Genomic DNA, 13825 nt, shown 5'->3' on the forward strand with positions numbered 1-13825 from the left:
AGGACCAGGGCCATCATGCCCTGCAGCTTTGCTGGTATGGCTGCTCTGAATTAAGTTTCTCTCTGTGTCAGTTGTAGTGTATTTAAGAGGCACAACTGTCGATGCAATTATTTAGGTAAGTCTTTAGAAAAATTTATGTTTAAACTAAATAGAAAAAACCTTTAAGAGAGCAGGGCGGGGACCTTCAGGGGAGGGAAATACTTTTTAAAAGGCCAGGTCCAATTGTTTTAATTCCTAAGTGGGAAGATTAAGTGGGTGATTCATGATTCCAGCATAGAATGCCCACAATAGAAAACCTGTAGTATGCAATGATCAGCGGTTCTCAACCTGTGAGCCCCAACCATCGGAAAACATATATTTCCAATGGTGTTAGGAATCCCCAACCATCAATTTTATTTTCATTTGTACTTCATAACTGTAATTTTGCTGTGAAGTGGTTTCTGCTCAGGGGGAAAAGTCAGTTTCTTCTATAACGAGAGAATTAAAACCTTAAGGAAGGAGAGCTCAAAAAAAAAAAAAAAAGAAAAAGAAAAAAAAAAGAAAAAGAAAAAAGAAAAAAGAAAAGAAAAAAAAAGGGGGGGGGGGGAGACATGGCTTGACCCACCCTAAAGCTAGAATCAAATTTTATCTGACCTATGAAAGTTTTCCTGAAGCCTAAAAAACAGTTGTCAGTGCTTCTTAACCTATGAGTAGCGACCTTCAGAAAGCACATATTTCCACTCCACAGCAGTGCCAGCACCTAGCAAATTCTCAGTACTTCTTCATTTTCTATGAAATGATATTTCTACTTCTTCCTAAAACTAATTCCTTCTAACAGAAACCGCTTCTCTCACTTGCTTAGTGAGGACATAACAAGGTGGTAATGGACATACTACCTCATATTGCATTTGTAGTTTGCCACTGCGGAGAGGTAAGATCCTAGTCACTCCAGTCATAAAGTGTTTCACTTGATAAACTTCTTTACTCCCTCCAAGTCTTAAGCCATTAGAATAAGACGTTAAAGTGATTTTCAAATCTCACCGTTGGCTATTATTTATCTTTTGATGTTTCCTAATGAGTAAAATTACACTCAGTGTTGCGGACATTTGAATTCACTTTCTACCGGGAGTTTGTGGCTTCACAGGCTACTGGCCCTTTAAAAAAATAAAATTAGAGCGGGGCAAGAAGGCAGGCTCCAGGTCTGTAAAGACCGCTTATTCAGTTTCTTCCGGGAAAGGCAAGTAGAGGCCCTGCTCAGAGCATGCTGGGACTTGCAGTTTATCTCCTGTCATTTCCTGTTATTTCTTGTCACATCTCCCTGCTTTGGAGTGTGGAATGGACTACAGCTCCCAGAGGGCCAAGCGGTGGCGGCGCGTCCTTTGCTCTAGCCGCGCCTGGGCGGCTAGTTCAAGTTGCCATAGCTGCGAGTCCCGGGTGAGCAGAGTCGGTTGCGAGGCAGCGTTGGGTCAGTTGCACCTTCGGGGTCGCTGGTAGCCGCGGGAGCCGGGTGGGGCCTCGGCGATGATCCGGCGTTAAGAACTTGGAGTCACCTTTGGTCTAAGGTACCTGCCCCTATCTGTTCACTTGCCCTTTCTCTCTTTTCCCCCTGCAGAGACATTCGCGTCCCACTTCCCCTTGTCCTAGGGTGGAGACGCAAGAGCTGCAGGGGGTATGCGGGGTGGCCAGGGAGTGTGGGTGCAGTCTGGTGACGTGGGGACCATGGCGTGTTTGCATCCTTCAGCAGGTCGTCCACGGTCAGGTCCTGGCCGCCTCACTCTTAACGCGCCTTATCCTGGCTTTGGAGCAGCTTATCCGAGGCTCCCTCCCAGATGTTTCAGGCTGTCTAACATTGGTTTGGTTGCCCCAGGGGTATAATTGGTGCTTATTTCTGTTCTCCAGTCACTCGATTTTCCTCTGCTAAGTTAGGAGATGCCCAGGTCATAGTGGTTAGCTGCCCCCTTTTGGAATTAATTACTAAAAATACTAAGCTTTGAATCTCAGCTGCATTCTGTATTGGTTTAATGGACCGGGTCTGTTAGGCAAAGCTAGACGTTGTAGCATTTATAGCACCCTTGTCAGGATTATGCAAAGCATTTGGCGCAGTGCCAACACCTAGCAAATTCTCAGTACTTCTTCCTAAAACTAATTCCTTCTAACAGAAACAGCATACGAACTGTACAGGTGGTTTTTAGTTTTATAGTACCTGTATTAAAAGTAAAAGGAAACTTCTGAGATTGATCTAAATTTATTTGGCACAGTTCATAAGATATACTGTAGTATATTTTACTTCATATAAATATCAAACTTGTGTCTACACACACATGTATTCAGGGTTCCACTGTGTGCCACTGGTTGGCCTGGAACTCACAGTGTAGCCCAGACAGGTCTAGACATTGCAGAGATCACCTGCTTCTGTTTCCACAGTGCAGAGATCAAAGGCTTCTGGCACTACCAGGACTTTATGTTTTTTTGATAATGGTACAGGATGTTCAGAATCAGGCATGTATTGATATTTTATATTCATGGTGTGTATCAATTTGAGCTGGCCAGGTTTCTGTTGTCATAGCCATATAACTGCTGCATTGGACAGGCAAGAGAGAAGATGAACTTTGACAGCTGTAACTTTGTATAGAGCAGTGGTTCTTTTTTTTTTTTTCGATATTTTTTTATTTACATTTCAAATGATTTCCCCTTTTCTGGCCCCCCACTCCTCGAAAGTCACATAAGCACCCTTCTCTCCCCCTGTTCTCCCACCCACTTCTTCCCACTTCCCTGTTCTGGTTTTGCCCTTTACTGCTACACTGAGTCTTTCCAGAACCAGGGGCCACTCCTCCGTTCTTCTTGTACCTCATTTGATGTGTGGATTATGCTTTGAGTATTCCAGTTTTCTAGGTTAATATCCACTTATTAGTGAGTGCATACCATGATTGATCTTTTGAGACTGGGTTACCTCACTTAGTATGATGTTCTCCAGCTCCATCCATTTGCCTAAGAATTTCATGAATTCATTGTTTCTAATGGCTGACTAGTACTCCATTGTGTATATATACCACATTTTTTAGAGCAGTGGTTCTTAACCTGTGAGTCGTGACTGCATTGGGAATCAAGTGCCCCTTTTGCAGGGGTCATCTTAGATCACTGGAAAACACAGATATTGAAATTACAATTCATGACTATAGCAAAATTACATGTATGAAGTAGTAACACAAATAATTTTATGTTTGGAGGACCAAGCCGTGGCATGAGGAACTGCATTGAAGGGTCGTGTGTGGCATTAGGAAGGTTGAGACCCACTGTCATAGAGAAATTTCATTGTGCCTAGGACTTGTCATGTAATGAAGCTGCTTTGTTAGAAAAGTGTGCAGTAAACCTTTCTTCACTGGCCTCTCTGAACATCTCCCAGTCTCTCATTACTTTTCTTTTCCCAGAATTCCCTTCTTGGAATGGCTTATTGAAGTACATGGATAGCGGTTTTCTTAGATGATTTTTCTAAAGATCCTTATAGTTTTGGAAGTAGTCATAAAATGTGGAGAACATTTCTACCCTTTGCACTTTCCTACAACCAAATACACGACACATTTGTTTGTTTATTTGTTTGTTTGACCCTGTGAGAACTGATCCACCGTATATAATATTGTCTTTAAAGAGACTGGCCTAGACTTACAAATGAGCCAGCAAATTCAGAAAGGTGAGTTAACTTACTACTAAAGTTAGTCTCCCACCTGATAGATAAACTCAGAGTCAGTACTTTTGCCTAGACTTGGGGTACAACTCATGCCCTAGTATGACCTAGCAAATCTAGTGATGGTGAAGTATGGGTAGAAGATACCAGTTACTAGGGATTTGCAGGTTGGGCATCTGGGTACCACATGGGCTTATGAGTGGCATAGGAGTGTATTTTCACTCCTGATATTCTCTACTCTGTGCATAGGAAAGATAAAGTCATTTTAATTAAAAATTCAAGTTATAGTTCTGTCTGCTGCCTGTCTCGTTGGTTTGTAGGTGTTTTGGAGGAAGTGTCGAGGCAACCAAAAAGATCATCTACTCGACTAGACCTCTCGCCCTGAACCTCATGAAGAAATGAAAGGAGGCGGGCACCCTGAGCTCCAAGGACGGCAACGCAGAGTTCTGGGAGTGCACTTTGTAAGAATGCTTTCTTCTCCGAGTTTAGCATCTGAGGAAGTTTTTTACATTTATTGTATATTCAAAGTGGAAAAGGCCATACCAGCAGTAGGAATTGGGGCGGGGGCAAGAATATTAGTATAAAATTAAAACAGGGTAGCTATGCATGACACAGTAAAGAGAAATCAGATGAACAAATAAGTGGACATACGCCTTCTCCTTTACCAAAACCAACAGTGTAGCTGCTTTTTTTAAACAAATGTTTGGAAACCTGCTCTCTCCCTGAGAGGCCTTGAGGCCCCCCCTCCCAGACAATACAGTCAACTCTTTCCCCACTTATTAGCATTTGTCAGAGATGTGTTCGAGGGGCAGACAGGCTCCTTGCTTGGAATTTCCTGAGCCAAAAGAGTCATTTTTAGTTCCAGATTTTCCAACTCTGGATTCCCAGTCCTGCCCCCTGCACAGGTCCTCATGGCTATTTATAATTGTTCTCTAGTGGATTCGACTTACACTTATCTTTTCTGGATTGATCTTTTTAAATGTTTAAAGGATCCCACTCTTTTCTTTTTTTAAACACAATAAATGGTCTATTGAGGTAAATGGTTGTAATTTGTGATTTCCATAAATGGATCATGTTCAACACAAACTGTCATTGGTTATCAAAAATCTAGTATTAAAGCTTAATTTTTGTAACAGATTCAACATTCTGGACTTTGAAAAAAAATGCCTTCTGTTGTATGTTGATGGTGAAAGATGCTGACACACAGAGGCATTCTGTGGTCCTGCACTGGATTTCTACCAAGGCTTCTGATGTGGAAAGTTCTTAGAATTCAAGAATTTTAGAGTTAGAAAGATGGAAGTTCACTTGGTTAACACATTCTGGGAATTCTCACCTACACATTTGGAACTCATATAAAAATGCTGTAGAATAGATTCACTCTAAGACCTTTAATAATGTGAGGGGGCTCATTAGACTGGTTTGAATACAGTCATACTCTTTCTAGTCTGTTTTCCTATGTAACTTTGTATTGTTAAATGATCATACAAATAGCGGAGACCAGGTTAGGAATACAGGCCAGGCTGATTCAGCCTCTCTGGTGCTTGGATTTAAGGTGTGCTCCACCTACCTGTTTGAACTGTTGCCTTTGTGGCTTACTCATTAGAGTCATTACTCAACCAGGCGATTTGCTTCTTATAGTTCTTAAATGAAATTCTTGTACATATATCTTATACATAAGTTGTACACACACACACACACACACACATGTGCACATACTTTTGTTTTCTTGAGACATTGATCATAGAAGCAGAGTTTCTGAGTCAAAGTGTGTGTATTTATTTGTTTTGCCAAATTATTCTCTAGAAAAGTTGCCCTCATTTTTATAGATAGTATACTTTTTATTTACTTACTATTGTGTGCAGGTGCAGGGGTGTGTTCTGCACATGTGGGTAAAAGGCAGAGGACAACTCTTGGCAGTTGCTTCTCTCCTTCAATCTTGGGCTCCCAGGACTGAACTCAAGATAAGCGCTTTGATCTGCTGAGCCACCCTGCTGGCCTTTGTAACTAATACTTGTACACCACAGAATGCCCTTGTTAGCCTTGGGCATGAGAGCTTTGCTCATCTGTCCCAAACAGAAAAACAAGGACACCATTTTATTGTTTAATTTACAGTTCTTCAGAGAGATGAAGTATATTTATGCATTTGGTAGGGACATTTGTATTCTGTGAATTGCCTGTTTATATGCCCTTTGTGCCTTTTACCACTCGAGTGTTATTATTTTTGTGTGCTTTTTAAAGGGCTCATTATTCCCCCTGGCTCCTCTATAATGCAGATATTCTGAGTTTTTCCCTTGCTGCTGGTGTCTTGTTATGATATTTAGAAATGACCTTAAGAGACTTAGCTAGCTCATCTTCCTACGACTAATATAATAACCCTTAACATCAATCTGTACTCTGCTAAGTGACTGGAGGATTGAAGAAGTCAGCATTTGTGGTTATGTGATGGACATTTAGAATCTTCGGTGTGCACAGGGTTTGTCATGAAACAGGTGCTCCCGAGTGAATGAGTGAGTGCTTGTGAATGAGCAAGTTCACACATGAATGGGGGTGTGAATTAAAAGCTGAGCTGGAGGTAGACTCATCCCAGTGAAGAGCGACGTTGTTGCGGAAGAAGTGGGCTACGATTGTTAGTTTAAAAGATGGATAGTTTTACAGATTGAGGCGAAAGGAAAAGCTTCATGGCTGGCAGGTGAAGGCTTTCAAATTCCAAAAATGGATTCGTTTGTAAGCAATAATTGGTTTGCTGAAGCTCCCTGGAGGAAGAGCTCAGGTGAAGAAGAGATTATATAATTTGGAGTTTAGAGCTTGACAGTACAGGCAGTTGTACTACGTGCATTTACCAGATGTAACTAAGTAGCAGCTAGTGATCATTATAGGCTCAAATGACTTCACTAATAATTGAGTCAACTTAGGTTTGGTCCAGTCACTAGGCAGTTTTAGTATATGCTACATAAATTTGAAATGCTGTCTTGTTTGCAGTGTAATAGACATTTGTATCATTAGTATTTGTATAAATAGTACATGACTCAATCAATATTGATTTAAGACTTCAAATAATTAATTTAGACCCTTTGTTAATGAAATTTCTCCATTTAATAATTGCTCAACTAGTATTTACTTATTGTAAGGCTCTATAATTTGAACTTTGTTTCTAGATTAAGACAAGATAATAAAAAAAATCTAGTTGCAAACTAATTTGATAGTGGTCCTGCACATGCCAGGCACTACCATGCCAGGTACTACCATGCCAGGCACTACCATGCCAGGCACTACCATGCCAGGCACTACCATGCCAGGCACTACCATGCCAGGTACTACCATGCTAGGCACTACCATGCCAGGCACTACCATGCCAGGCACTGTGCTGACTGCTGGGCTTCAACCGTGTCAGATCATTTTGTGTTTCTTTAAGGGCATTTTTGAAACTGAGTGATTTATACAAGAAATAGGCTTGTGTGGTTCACAGTCCTTGCTGTCACAGAGTCCTACCAGCATAGTCCTGTCTGTTACACATCCCTGAACCATTAATGTGTTACATCATGGTAGGGAAGAATGGATGAGTGGGTGCGGGAAGGTCATGTCATGAAAGAGAGATCTGGGGAGCCGGTGAGGAAGCCAGGCTGGCTTTATAAGAATCTACTTTTCAGATGTGTAGTCCAGTTGCCCAAGACCTAACCTATTCATGAGAGCTGGAGATTTGCCCCTCTGAGGGTACCCTTAGTGTCCTTCTCCTAATTCACGGCATTGGTTCTCGACCTTTGGGCCATGACCCCTCTTGGGGTGGTGGTGGTCATGTCTCTGATTCCTAACAGTAGTCAAATTGCAGTTATGCAGTAGCAATGAAATAATGTTGTGGTTGGGGTCACCATAACATGAGGAACTGTATTAAAGGGTCACAGCACTAGGAAGGTTGAGAACTACTCATATAGAGGTTGCACTGCCTCTAGATTACCAATCTTAGCAAGCTCCCAGCAAGTAAACATTTGTGGGATAAGGCACGTATAACTATAGCACACCAGGAATCAGTCTTTGTAGGGTTCACAGATGGATAGGAAATGGCTACCCCGAACTGCATAGGCTGGGTTGACACAGTATCTACCATGGGAGTACAGCAGAGTGCACTAGGCCCTGACTTGGGCTTGGGCAGAGAAGGGAGGCTTTCTAACAGGTTTTCTTCTGATTTGAATCTTGACTGGGAAGTATAAGACAGAGATGGATAGTTAGGAATGTGGCCCTTGAGAAAGGTTCAGAGAGAAGAATTTTATGACGTAGTAAGACTGGCCTATATGCCAGGCCCATTGGTGAGTGGAGTGTGACATGGTTGGAAGAGTCCGTGGTACAAACAGTCACGACCTTTTGGGACTGTTAAATTCATGTCTTACTTGAGATAAGCAGCCCTGAGATGTCAGCCGTGAGAAGAACGAGTGTCTTTGCCTGGAGATGGAAGACTTCATGAGGCGTATTTTGCTCTGCCTGAGGCGATAAGCACATTGAAATAATAAGGAGTGGGCAGGAGGTGGCTTCATGGTGTTAGGGCTGAGAGAGGGGTGGCTAGCTGGGGCCTTGAATTCCTGATTCACAGACCTCAACCCAGTAATGGGAAGTATGAGATTTAGCCTCCAATTTTGCTAATAAATTTTTTTTCCTTAAAACAAAGTAATTGTGGTTATTACTTTAGTCAAACCACCATCTTTCTTTGCAGCATAAGAAAGGTTGTAATTATATCATCTTCACAGGATTGCCATAGAATTCATGAGAAAATGCTAATGGAAATCCTCTCAAAGTTCTAAAGCAGGGTGTAAATTAAAGGTAAATGGCATTAGGAGGTAGTTTCCTTCCTTACAGTTGTTTCCTTCACTAGGGAATCAAGTAGTTAATTTCCTTTTGAAATTAGGAAGAGAAAAAATATGCTTTTTGATGCAGAAAAATAGCTCGCTTTCTGTGTTTATACTTATTTTTTTTTTTTACAAAACCCTGAAATTATTATACTTTTGTGATTGTTTCCTCCATCTCAAAATATGATAGGCTGTCATGTGCTACACTTCCCTCTTAAGTGCGTGTGCGTGCGTGTGTGTGTGTGTGTGGTCTGTGCATGCTTGTATTCTGATTTCAATGTATCCATTTTCCTTCCATCATTGGAAGGGATGTCACATATATCTACAATCTAAATCCATCCTGTTTTCTCAAGGGAAGTTGGATTGAGAGGAAAGCTCAGAACCAAAGCAAGTCAGTTGTTAAGTTAGTAAAATACTGTTTTGTGACCGTTAGCCTTATCTGTATAACAAACAAAACCTTGGAGACCTACAACATTCAGTCCTCCACAGTAGGTTAGCCAAGCTGTCTGCTTAGCCTGGCTAGCCTTGTTGTGTTGTCTTGAGGGCAGCTGGCTGATCTGCTGTTTTAGGCTAGGCTTGTGTGTCCTGTGACAGGAAAGTAAGGTGGAAAATCCGGAGAGGTCAGAGAGCCAGGCAGCGCACGATCCCATCTCTTTAGTCTGCTAAGTTAAAATCCTGCCGATGGCCAGGCAGGTCGCTGAGCTCATAATTAACAATGGTTAACTACTTAGGACAGGAGGAAAAGAGATAGATAGAGGTGAAGATTTGGGTGAAATTAAATGTATTAACAGCCCAATTTAGTTTCTACATATCGGTGCAAAGCTTTTCTATGTAGCTTGCTTAAAGTCAAGTAGCAAATATTTCCTCCCAGTTTTAAAGTGTGCAGGCATGGGTAATTTAGACGTTTGCCAGAGCATCAATCTTAGTGTTCTGTCCACCACCACAGGGGTGGAGACCACTTCTTGTTTGTTTTTTTTTCTCATCACTAGAAGCCCAATGCGCTATCCATTGCGCCACAGAGCCACCTGACGGAGACCACGTCCACCATGCCTTCCTTCTGCTCTCTGTGGGAGACTATCTCCCAGGTGTCTCTGCTGACTAATTCTTTACAGTGGGGCTCATAAGCTTTGTTTTATTTTAATGCTTAGTGGGATTGCAGATTCACCTCAGTATAGTCAGTCTAAAGCCACACTGTGAGGCAGTTATACGGGAGACTGGAGTGAACAGGCAGGTGCGAGTTTACCTAGGGCGCCCTGTGTACACCCATGCTCAGTCTGTCACATTTTTTTCCCCAGAAAACTGGATATTGGACTTTTAAGGTGAACTTTCTTGTTTTCAGATTCATGTTTTAAAATAACCCAGTTAATAATTTCAAATAGACAGTGAGTGCCCTTAACTATTGACTCATTTCTTCAGCCTTAATATCTATATTCTTAAAAAACAAATTCATCTGTAGCCACAGCATGTAAGTCAGATAATAGCAGAGCTGCCCTGGTGCGAGGACGGGGGCTGTGTGGGTTTGGACCCTCTCGACTTTCTCTGAGATAGGTTTCGACAGCACCCCATTGCCTCTCCCAGCTCTGTCAGGCTCCTGCTTGTCCTCCACGTTGAGTGCCGAATTCTGGTCTGACCCCTGGGTTTTTGTCCTGCCGCTCACCTCTCTTACATGATATTCTTGCCAGCCTGCCTCACCAAGGCCTGTGACCCACTTACTTTCATCCCTCGGCCTTGCTGAGCATGGACCTAGGTCTTTGCAGCCTCTAAGCAAGTGCCCTCACCACTGAGCCACATCCCCAGCCTTCAGTGTTTGAGACAGGCTTGCTAGGTTGCTCAGACAGGCCTTGAGCTTTTGAGCCTCCTGAATGCCGTGATGACGAGTGTAGGCTGCCATCCTTGGGTCATCTTTGCCCGGCAATGAATGACTCAGTAAAGGATGAATGGTTGAGAGGCTTCGGAGTCCCTTGCTGTCCTACATGTGTGGAGCTGGCTAATGGACTGAGTGCTGACTTTGAGCTTGTGTAAACTTACTGGTGGAGTTTGAGGTGAGAAGGTACAGAAGAGCACTGATGTAAAGAAAAAAGGAACAACTTACTGACAGATGTTTGTACATGACAACCTTCACCAACTTGGTGACTTTTTCACCGGAAGGTTGAACTGCTCCCCCAAGCTCTACGCTGTTGAGAGAGGGAGAAATACATTCTGAAAATTGGATTTGGTTGATGATTAAGTTTAAAACATTTCCCTTCTCGATATCAATGTCATTACCTTGAACATCTTTGAGGACAGTTGCCTTGGGTAGGGACGGCTGAGGCACATGGTGGCTATAGAAGCAATCTCCCACTTAGCATGCACTAGTCAGTCTTTGTGAAATATCACCCTTGATGCTGGGTGCTTATCTTTTATGGAACAGCTTGCAAATCCTAATTGTTTTAAACCGACTCTGAGGAGAAGAGATTTGAGAATCAATAAATCATGGCTCTCATACATACAAATGTGCCTCATTACAATGAAGGCAATCTGATGGCTCCTTAGGTCAAATAACAAAAGGGGTGGACTTGAGTCTGTAAAGGCTCCCTCCAGTCCTCTGATTACAGGGCTTAGAGGCAGTTTTCTCTCTCTAGTCTCAGTGTCCAGGGCTGCACATGGCCATTTGTTCAGATGGGATGAATGGAGGAGTGTTCATAGCTTGCTCTGGTGGGTGTATGTCTTCTTTATAAGGTTCATTAAGGCAAAAGCAACAATATTTATATATTTAAGTATCGATGCATTAGGAACAGCTAAGTAAACTATTCCCAGAACTGTGCCATCTACTATGTGAACACAGCTTTTGTTATGATTTTATAGACCTTTCCCCAAGGTCACTGGTCTTAGTCCTCTCTTGAGCCTTGGACATGTTCTGGTCTGAAAAGCAAATGTATTTTCTTGTCAGTGAGTTTTGTCGCACAGGGACACGTTGGTAACTTGTGTTCTTTCTGCAGCGGAAGGAAATGCTTTTTCCACTCTCAGTTTCCTTAGGTTGTTCAGATTTGATGGCTCCTGATTTTCTGCTGCTGTGTATCTCGGTGACATTTATGATGATGAGAATGGATTTTTCATCCAGTTGAAATGTTCTTCTTTTGTATTTTTAAAACATTGATGAAAACTTTCCCTGGGTCAATATAGATGGTTTTCTACTTGTCTGAATATTTGTTTGTTTCTTCTGTTTTTATTTTTAATTTTTACTTAATTCTTCTCTCATACAATGTATCCCCAGCACACTTTCTCCTCTCTCCACTCCTCCTATTTCCCTTCCCACCTCCCCTCTCCCCAGATTCGCTCTTTCTCTGCTTCATCACTTCAGAAAAGAACAGGCCTCCCAGGGACATCAAGCCAACACGGTAATACAGCATAACAAGTAAGATGAGACACAGATCCGGGTATCAAGGCTGGACAAGGCAACAACCGAGCACGAGGAAAAGGGTCCTAAGAGTCAGCAAAAGAGCCAGAGACAGCCCACTCGCACCGTGGGAGTTCTATAAGAACACCAAGCTACACAACTAAGATACATGCAGAGGACCTAGTGCAGACCCAGGCAGGCTCCAAGATTGTTGCTTCAGTCTCTGTGAGCCCTGTGAGCCCTGTTTAGTTGATCCCGTGGGCTGTGTTCTCATACTGTCCTTGACCTCTCTGGCTTCTATAACCTTCCTCTCTCTCTCCCCTTGGGTTTCCCAAGCTTTGGCTGTGGGCTGTGGGTCTCTGTATCTGCTCCCATCAGTTGCTGGATGATCCTGGCTGACGACAGTTTGCCTAAGCACCAATATACGAGTAGCAGAATATCATTAGGAATTACATCATTAACTTTTATTTAGTTTTTATCTTTTGCCAATTGTGTTTGGGTCTCTAGGCTATCGGCAGTGTTGGGGGTGGGTTCCCTGTGGTGGAGTGGGTCTCAAGTTAGGCCAGTCATTAGTTGGCGACTCCCACAAATTCTGTGCCACCATTACCCCAGCATATCTTGTAGGACATCTTGTAGGACAAATTGTAGGTGGAAGGTTTTATGGCTGGGCCGGTGTCCCAGTCCCACGGCTGGAATCCTTGCCTGGTTACAGAATATGGCAGGCTCAGGCTCTCTATCTCTCATCACTATGAGGCCTCACTAGGGTCCCGTGCATAGATCCCAGGGAATTCCCACTGCATGGGTTTCCACATCATTCCCCAAGTGACCCCCCAACCCCCCACATTCCAGTCGTCTCTTCCCAGCCTCCCTTCAGCTCTATCCCTCCTCTCTGCCCCACCTGATCCCTCCTGTTCCCATCCCCACTCCCTCCAGTCTGCCCAGAATACCCTTCCCCGAGAGATCCATGCGTCCCCGTCCCCGCTTGAGCCTTCCTTGGTACTTAGCTGCTCTGGATCTGTGAATTGCAGCATGATTGTCCTTTACTGTACAGCTACATGGTGTGTACTTATATGTGAGTACACACCATGTTTGTCTTTCTGTGTCTGGGTTACCTCGCTCAGGATGGTTTTCTTTTCTTGTTCCATCCTTTTTCTTGCTAATATCATGTTGTTGTTATTTTAAACAGCTGAGTAATACTCCACACTGTATAAATGCACCACATGCTGGTTACTCATTCTTTGGCTGAGGGACACCTAGCTTTTAATGCTTCTTTAAAGCTCAGATTTCAGTGTTGACTTGTCACTCAGGAACCATTCTTGATTTGTTCTCCACAGCAGCATTTCATCACTTCAAGCAGTGCGCAATGCCTGTGCGTACTCATGCTTTCACACAGTGCATTCTGGCATCTGGGTTGTGTCCTTTAGTAAACCAGCCTTGAGAATAACTGTCCTTCGGTGTAACTACAAAGAGAATATACAGCACAAGCAAGTTTCTCTAGGTTCATAACTCATGGTAAATGGTTCTGTGGCTGAAGTGAACCATAGAGACAGCTCCTGTGAACTTGTCTCTTCAGCCTTTCTCAGGGTGAGAGTTAGTGAAGTGGTCTGGCTGAGGTAGGTGTCAGGAACTAGGAAGTGGGGTCAGGAAGTTGTCAGACAGGAAAAGGAAACGGGTCCACCATGGAAAAGAGAGTTCCTGGAAGGAAAGATGTTGAATTCTTTTGCAGGTTGTCAGCTTGTCACAGCTGTGCTTGAAGGCAATCTTTGTTTCTTTCTTAAGTGTGTATTTATATGTCCTTCTGAGTATATATTGACATAAGTCCATTATTGAAAATTCATAACGGATGAGAGAATAAAAGCTTAGAAGAATACAATTGGCGATATACTTTGGGGGTAGTAATTTATTCCCTATTACTCCTCCTATTTCCTGAGCCTCTAAATTTACATACTGGTA

The 13825-nt window shown here is 42.9% G+C and overlaps 1 protein-coding gene across 1 annotated transcript in view; it reads left to right on the forward strand.

Moving 5' to 3' along the window:
* Window positions 1-1348: 1348 nt before the first annotated feature.
* Window positions 1349-13825, forward strand: part of Cep128 (centrosomal protein 128) — a 376076-nt gene continuing 363599 nt past the window's right edge. Inside the window, exons 1-2 of the mRNA XM_052186712.1 lie at window positions 1349-1541; window positions 3982-4122. The gene's annotated coding sequence lies outside the window, so the exon portion shown is untranslated. The remainder of the gene's footprint in view (window positions 1542-3981; window positions 4123-13825) is intronic.

The sequence above is a fragment of the Apodemus sylvaticus genome, chromosome 6 (genome assembly GCF_947179515.1).
Source record: "Apodemus sylvaticus chromosome 6, mApoSyl1.1, whole genome shotgun sequence".
Taxonomy (NCBI): domain Eukaryota; kingdom Metazoa; phylum Chordata; class Mammalia; order Rodentia; family Muridae; genus Apodemus; species Apodemus sylvaticus.